General features: G+C 49.8%; 1 protein-coding gene across 1 annotated transcript in view; it reads left to right on the forward strand.

The window, feature by feature from the left end:
• The first annotated feature begins 665 nt into the window (after window positions 1-665).
• Window positions 666-8,257, forward strand: part of TMEM50B (transmembrane protein 50B) — a 36,903-nt gene continuing 29,311 nt past the window's right edge. Inside the window, exon 1 of the mRNA XM_023190719.2 lies at window positions 666-839. The gene's annotated coding sequence lies outside the window, so the exon portion shown is untranslated. The remainder of the gene's footprint in view (window positions 840-8,257) is intronic.

Here is an 8,257-nt window from a genome sequence, read left to right on the forward strand (position 1 = left end):
ACCTGACTATAAGAAAGACAAAAAAAAAAAAAAAAGACAAAAATCTGCGTGAATAGACGGGAAAGCGCCGAACAAAATCAGAAGACTAGTTGTACTGTGAGGATCACCTCGGGTAACCAGCACTCGCTGAGTAGCCCTGGTTGACTAACTTCAACTTTCTGGGGCTCCATTTCTGAATTGAGGGGATTAGAAAAAGGCATCTCTAAAGACCCTCCGTTCCCGAGAACCCTCCCGAAACACCTTCCCTACTCTGGGCAGCTCGCAGACAAGGCTGATCGGCCATAGGCGAAGGGAGACCCTGGTCCCCCGAGTCTCGAGTTCCGTCCGCACGTGATCTCACGGTACTGCACTTCAAGTCTGCGTGCAGAAACGCAGCAGTGGGAACCCGGCGGCGGTCGCCCACCCGCAGGGGATAGGCGAGGCCTGTCTTACTCTGTCCTGAACCATAGGTAGTTGGCTCTGGATCCCGGCTCCTGGAGGCCAGCAGAGCAGCGGTCCCACCCCACCCCTCGGTGCTCGCCCTGCCCCCGGCCGGCCACTTGCTGCACTCGGATTGGTCGCTGAGCAGTGCCCGGCGTCCCACCGCGCCCAGCCAACGCCCTCTCCCCGCCCCCTCGCGTCCCGCCCCGCCCCCGGCCGGCCACTTGCTGCGCTCCGATTGGTCGCTGCGGTGCGCACGGCGCCTCGCCCCGCCTCACGGGCGCCCTAGCCTCGCGCCGGCCTCCAGCTCCCGGCTCCCGGGGCTGAGGTGGAGCGGGTGGACGCCGGCCGGGCTGTGGCGCAGCAGTGTCCTTTCTGCGCGCGCGCCTGAAGTCGGCTTGGTCGTTTGACGAAGCTGGGTGAGTCCTGTCTGCGGGTCTCCGGCTCCCGGCAACCCTAGGGGGTTCGCGCCCGCCGCCCGCGCGTAAGGAGGCGCCCTGGTCGGGCCCGGTCCGGCCTTTGGGGGGCTGTGGCGCCGCCCAGCCGGGTTTTCCCTGCGCTCGGCGCCGGCCTGCAGACTCGGGCCGGCGGAACCCCCGCCGCCCCTTCTTGCCCCTGCCCGCTTCCCTTCGGGCCGACCGTGACCGTGGCGCCGCCGCGACCCTCAAGCAGCCCGGAGAGGCCTCCCTGCCACTCTGTCGCGCCGTCAGGTTGCGTTCCTGGGGAGGGCTGGAGAGGTTCCATCTCGTGCCTTTCACCTTCTCGGGCGGCGGGCACGGAGACGATGGTTTTCGGGACGCCCTGCTGCGGCCGCGACGCCCTCCCGAGGCCGGAGCGAGGGGCCCGGGGGAGCTCCAGCCCTTCTTCGCCCCTCTCGTTTGCCCCAGTCCATTGCTAGGAATCTGCCCGTGTTTTCTGCACTTTTCTGATTTCATACTTAACCAGAGTCAGTTACAGAGGCGGGAAGGGAAAGGGAAGGGGAACAACATTCTTGCGAGAATTGTAAGCCTTGGGCCCCGTTAAATAAGTAGCAGCAGAGCATTGTCACTGGAGCAGTGGTAGTCGCCGGTAGGACCGTTTCGGTTTTTAGCCGATAGGCTGGTTAAAGGTACTTAAAACAGTACGTTAGAAGGTACTGAAATTCTAAAGTAAATACATAACCTTTCAAAACCAAAGCAGTGAGACGGCCTGGGCTGGGCTGGTCCCCGCTGCGCGTGCCTGGGTCGGGGGGTGCGGAGGGGCAGGGAGTGGAGGCCTCTGACGGGACGGGGTGGGAGGGAAGTGGCATCTGCATCGTCGCGCTCCAAGACCCGACTTTCCCTCTTCGGAAGATCCCACCTCCTCTCTCAAACTCTTCATCCTACCTGCACTGTGGATCCCTTGACACTTCCAGAGGCTCTGAACTCTCAAGCCGGTCACACTTTTTCATCATTTTGTCTCTTCTCGTCTTTTAAACCTGCATGCATTTCAAACGTAGAGGAAACATTAAACATTTTTTTAAAAACAGGATAGTGGTGCAAGACTTCTTTCTTGAAAGGCAAACCAAAAGTTATCTTGAATATTGATCGCGCTGGAAAAGCAGGTTTAATCAGACTGAAGTGGGGACGTATATTTCTTCTTCCAGAGACACAGCCTCCCCACTCGCCACCCCAATCCCTCCTCTCTGTCAACTAGGGTTACTGCGGCCTTACACTGGCTAGTCTTTTCTGAATTCTGAATTCACTTCTCGGGCCAAGGTAAATAATTTATCTTATTTTATCCTCATTTTACTTTTTTTTTTTTTTTTTTTGAGACAGGGTCTCACTTGTTGACCAGGCTGCAAGTACAGTCGCTGTCGCCTAGGCTGGAGTGCAGTGGAGCGATCTCTGCTCACTGCAACCCATGCCTCTAGGGTTAAAGGGATTTTACAGCCTCAGCCTCCCGACTAGCTGGGATCACAGGCAGCTACCCATGTCCGGCTAATTTTTATACTCTTAGAAGGGAGGGAGTTTCACCATGTTGGCCAGGCTGGTCTTAAACTCCTGACCTCAAGTGATCTGCTCGCCTCGGTCTCTCAAAATGCTGGGATTACAGGCGTGGGCACCGCGCCTGGCCTTTTAAAGTTTATTGTTATTTGTTTGTTTATTTTTTGAGACAGAGTCTCACTCTGTCGCCCAGGCTGGAGTGCAGTGGCGCAGTCTGGGCTCACTGCAAGCTCTGCCTCCTGGGTTCACGGCGTTCTCCTGCCTCAGCCTCCTGAGTAGCTGGGACTACAGGCGCCAACCACCATGTGGGGCTAATTTTGTGTATTTTTAGTAGATACGGGGTTTCACCGTGTTAGCCAGGATGGTCTCGATCTCCTGACCTCATGATCCACCCGCCTCGGCCTCCCAAAGTGCTGGGATTACAGGGGTAAGTCACGGTGCCCGGCCTAAAGTTTATTTTTAACTTATTTATATGTATATATATATTTTTTGAGGCAGAGTTTTGCTCTTGTCGCCCAGGCTGGAGTGCAATGGCGCAATTGTGGCTCACTGCAACCTCCGCCTCCCAGGTTGAAACGTTTCTCCTGTCTCAGCCTCCCGAGTAGCTGGGATTACAGATGCCCGCCACCATGCCCAGCTAATTTTTGTATTTTTAGTAGAGGCTGGAACTCCTGACCTCAGGTGATCCACCTGCCTCGGCTTCCCAAAGTGCTGGAATTACAGGCGTGAACCACCGTACCTAGTCCGTTTTCCTTTTTAAATGTTTAAAGTAACATTCAGGTTGTTTAAAACATTTAAACATGGCAGAAGAATATCAAGTAAAATTCAGTGCAGAGGTATGTCAAGTTAGGATTCCTTGTTTCTTCACTTTCCACTCTTTACATCCTCAATTCCATTCCCTAGGAGGGTGTTATACTATAATATTGCTCGGCAGCTGATGATAATATAAGGACACAGTTCCTTCTTAAGCACGTAGAGACCTACCTCATTTCCCCACAACCCCACCCCTCACTTTGGAGATCAGGTCTCACTGTGTTGGCCGGAGTAGAGTGCAGTGGTTCCCTCATTGCTCACTGCAGCCTTGGGGCTCAAACGATTCTCCCACCTCAGCCTCCCGAGTAGCTGAGACTATAGGTGAGTGCCACCACGCCTGATTTTTGTAATTTTTGTAGAGATGGGTTCCTCATGTTGCCCAGGCTGGTCTTGAATTCCTGAGCTCAAGCCATCCACCTGCCTCAGCCTCTCAGAGTGCTGGGATTACAGGTGTGAGCCATCCTGCCCAGCCAACCTGCCTCATTTTCAAAATGTAGTGGGGTATACTGTTGTTTGGATGTACCCTAATATACATTTTTTGGTTCCTTATTGATGGGCATTTTGGCTGTTTCTGGGTTTTAGCCATTAAAAGCCTTGCTTTATGAAAATCTTTTTGTCATTGTAGGGTAAGTTTCAGGTAGATAATAAAAAACAGATGATTGTACTTTGATATAATTTTATTTCACAAGAAATCTTTTTATAACTTAAAGTTTTTTTTTTAGACCGAGTCTCACTCTGTTGCCCAGGCTGGAGTGCAGTGGCGCAATCTCTGCTCACTGCAAGCTCCGCCTTTCAGGTTCACGCTATTCTCTTGCCTCAGCCTCCCGAGTAGCTGGGACTACAGGTGCCCGCCACCACGCCTGGCTAATTTTTTGTATTTTTGGTAGAGGTGGGGTTTCACCGTGTTAGCCAGGATGGTCTTGATCTCCTGACCTTGTGATCCACCTGCCTCAGCCTCCCAAAGTGGTGGGATTATAGGCATGAGCCACCATGCCTGACATTATAACTTAAAGATTTTATAATTTAAAAGCAGTAGCTAAATCTATTTGAATTAAATGCATTTCTAATATTCTATATATTTTATTTATTTATTTAGAGATGGAGTTTCGCTCTTGTTGCCCAGGCTGGAGTGCAATGGCACGATCTTGGCTCATAGCAACCTCCGTCTCCCAGGTTCAAGCAATTCTCCTGCCTCAACCTCCCGAGTAGCTGGGATTGCAGACATGTGCCACCACCCCAGCTAATTTTGTATTTTTAGCAGAGACGGGGTTTCTCCATGTTGGTCAGGCTGGTCTTGAACTCCCAACCTCAGCAGGTGATCCACCCACCTTGGCTCCATATATATATATATATATATATTTTTTTTTTTTGAGATGGAGTCTCGTTCTGTCACTTAGACTGGAGTCTCGCTCTGTCGCCTAGACTGGAGTCCAGTGGTGCAATCTTGGCTCACTGCAAGCTCCGCCTCCCGGGTTCACGCCGTTCTCCTGCCTCAGCCTCCTGAGTAGCTGGGACTACAGGCGCCCGCTACCACGCCCAGCTAATTTATTTGTATTTTTAGTAGAGACGTGGTTTTACCATGTTAGCAAGGATGGTCTCGATCTCCTGACCTCATGATCTGCCCGTCTCGGCCTCCGAAAGTGCTGGGATTACAGGCATGAGCCACCGCGCCCGGCTGCTTGTTCTTTTTAAAAGTAATTTCTTCCTGGGCACGGTCAGGAGTTAAAGACCAACCTGGCCAAGATGGTGAAACCCTGTCTCTACTAAAAATACAAAAAAGTAGCCAGTTGTGGTCGTGGGCGCCTGTAATCCCAGCTATCAGGAGGCGGAGGCAGAGAACTGCTTGAACCCAGGAGGTGGAGGTTACAGTGAGCTGAGATGGTGCCATTGCATTCCAGCCTGGGCGACAGAGCAAGACTCCATCTCACCAAAAAAAAAAAAAAAGTAATTTATTTTATTGCAAATTTTATCTCAGGTACAAAAAATATGTAAAATTTAAAGAATACTATTGCAATGATCATTATGTGTCCACTACCAGATTAAGAAACAAAATGTTGGGCCAGGTGCAGTGGTTCACACCTGTAATCCCAGCATCTTGGGAGGCTGAGACAGGCAGATCACTGAAGGCTGGGTGTTGGAGACCCGCCTGGCCAACATGTGAAATCCTGTCTCTACCAAAAATATAAAAATTAGCCGGTTGTGGTGGTGGGCACCTGTAATCTCAGCTACTCAGGGGGCTGAGGCAGGAGAATTGCTTGAACCTGGGAGGTAGAGGTTGCAGTGAGACCAGATCACGCCACTGCACTCCATCCTGGGTGACAGAGCGAGACTCTGTCTTGGGGGTGGCGGCGGTGGGGGAACAAAATGTTTGCATTTTTTTCTTCCAGAGGTAGCCTCTGTCCTGATTTTTGTGTTTATCTTTCTCTTGCTTTTTAAACTAAGCTTTATGCATGTATACATAAATTCATGTACATATACATTTATACATATGTGCATAAATGTTTACAAATATATACATAAATTTGCAGACACACTCTTACATCCTAAACAGTATATTTAGTGGTTTTTTTTTTTTTTTTTTTTTTGAGACAGAGTCTTGCTCTGTTACCCAGGCTGGAGTGCATTGGCGCAGTCTTGGCTCACTGCTGCCTTTGCCTTCTGGGTTCGAGCAATTCTCCTGCCTCAGCCTCCCGAGTAGCTGGGATTACAGGTGAGCACCACCACACCTGGCTAGTTTTTTTATTTTTAGTAGGGACAGGGTTTCTCCAGGTTGGCCAGGCTGGTCTTGAATTCCTGACCTCAGGTGGTCCATCTGCCTTGGCCTCACAAAGTGCCGGGGTGTGAGCCACCTTTGTTTTGAAGGAATAGTGTTAGAAACACAATTCTCATGCAGATAGTTAGGCAGTGTGTTTCAGTTTTGTTTTACTATTATTGAGAGTTTTTTGGTTTTGTTTTGAGAGCTGTGTTTTGGTTTTGTTTTGAGATGGAGTCTGGCTCTGTCGCCCAGGCTGGGGTGCAGTGGCATGATCTCAGCTCACTGCAACCTTCTCCTCCCGGGCTCAAGCAGTTCTGCCTCAGCTTCTGAGTAGCTAGGATTACAGGTGCCCGCCACCATGCCCGGCTAATTTTTGTATTTTAAGTAGAGACGGGCTTTGACCATGCTGGCCAGGCTGGTCTCGAACACCTGACCTTAGGTGATCTGCCCACCTTGGCCTCCCAAAGTGCTGGGATTACAGGTGTGAGCCACCGTGCCCAGCAAAAGAGCTGGTTTTAAGAGGATATAAGGAATTGATATTTATATAGTTTGTAGGGAAAGAAAAGTCTCAATAGTATGGCTAAGTTAGTTTAATTGGTTAATGTTCCACAGGGCAACAAAATCATAATATCTTTGGGATTTATTTTCTTACCAGCCTATAAAATCATAACACCTCATTAATTTCTGCAGTTAAACCTCAGAGGGCTATAAACTGTCTGCATCTTAGTAATAGTAGGTTGTTCATTAAATAAACTGTAATAACAAAGTTCTGTCCCTGAGAGCGCAGATGAAGTCCAGACATACTTATTAGAAAATGCTAGAGCTTTCTTTTTTTTTTTTTTTTGAGACGGAGTCTTGCTCTGTCGCCCAGGCTGGAGTGCAGTGGCCGGATCTCGGCTCACTGCAAGCTCCACCTCCCAGGTTTACGCCATTCTCCTGCCTGAGCCTCCCAAGTAGCTGGGACTACAGGTGCCCACCACCACACCCGGCTAATTTTTTTTTGTATTTTTTAGTAGAGACGGGGTTTCACTGTGTTAGCCAGGATGGTCTCGATCTCCTGACCTCGTGATCCGCCCACCTCGGCCTCCCAAAGTGCTGGGATTACAGGCTTGAGCCACCACGCCCGGCCTTCTTTTGTTTTTTTTGAGACGGAGTCTCACTCTGTCACCCAGACTGGAGTGCAGTGGCGCAATCTGGGCTCACTGCAAGCTCCGCCTCCTGGATTCACACCATTCTCCTGCCACAGCCTCCCAAGTAGCTGGGACTACAGGCACCCGCCACCACGCCCGGCTACTTTTTTGTATTTTTAGTAGAGACGGAGTTTCACTGTGTTAGCCAGGATGGTCTCGATCTCCTGACCTCGTGATCCACCTGTCTCGGCCTCCTAAAGTGCTGGGATTACAGGTGTGAGCCGTTGCGCCCAGCCTGAGCTTTTTTTTTTTTTGTTTTCTGAGCCTGAGTTTCGCTCAGTTGCCCAGCTGGAGTGCAGTCGTGCCATCTTGGCTCACTGCAACCTCCTCCTTCCAGGTTCAAGCAATTCTCCTGCCTCAGTCTCCCAAGTAGCCAAGGTTTCAGGCGTGTGCCACCATGCCCGGCTAATTTTTGTATTTTTAGTAGAGATAGGGTTTCACCATGTTGGCCAGGCTGGTCACAAACTCCTGACCTCAAGTGATCTGCCTACCTTTGCCTCCCAAAGTGCTGGGATTACAAGCATGAGCCACCACACCCAGCCAATACTAGAGCTTTCTAAATTTGGGATTGAAATGTCATTTTATTTATTTATTTATTTATTTATTTATTTATTTTGGTTTATTTATTTTTATTATACTTTAAGTTCTAGGGTACATGTGCATAACATGCAGGTTTGTTACATATGTATACTTGTGCCATGTTGGTGTGCTGCACCCATCAACTCGTCAGCATCCATCAATTCATCATTTATATCATGTATAACTCCCCATTGCAATCCCTCCCCTCTCCCCCCTCCCCATGATAGGCCCCAGTGTGTGATGTTCCCCTTCCCGAATCCAAGTGAACTCATTGTTCAGTTCCCACCTATGAGTGAGAACATGTGGTGTTTGGTTTTCTCTTCTTGTGATAGTTTGCTAAGAATGATGGTTTCCAGCTGCATCCATGTCCCTACAAAGGACACAAACTCATCCTTTTTTATGGCTGCATAGTATTCCATGGTGTATATGTGCCACATTTTCTTAATCCAGTCTGTCATAGATGGACATTTGGGTTGATTCCAAGTCTTGGCTATTGTGAATAGTGCTGCAATAAACATACGTGTGCATGTGTCTTT

This window comes from Piliocolobus tephrosceles, chromosome 19 (genome assembly GCF_002776525.5).
Source record: "Piliocolobus tephrosceles isolate RC106 chromosome 19, ASM277652v3, whole genome shotgun sequence".
NCBI classification, from domain to species: Eukaryota; Metazoa; Chordata; class Mammalia; order Primates; family Cercopithecidae; genus Piliocolobus; species Piliocolobus tephrosceles.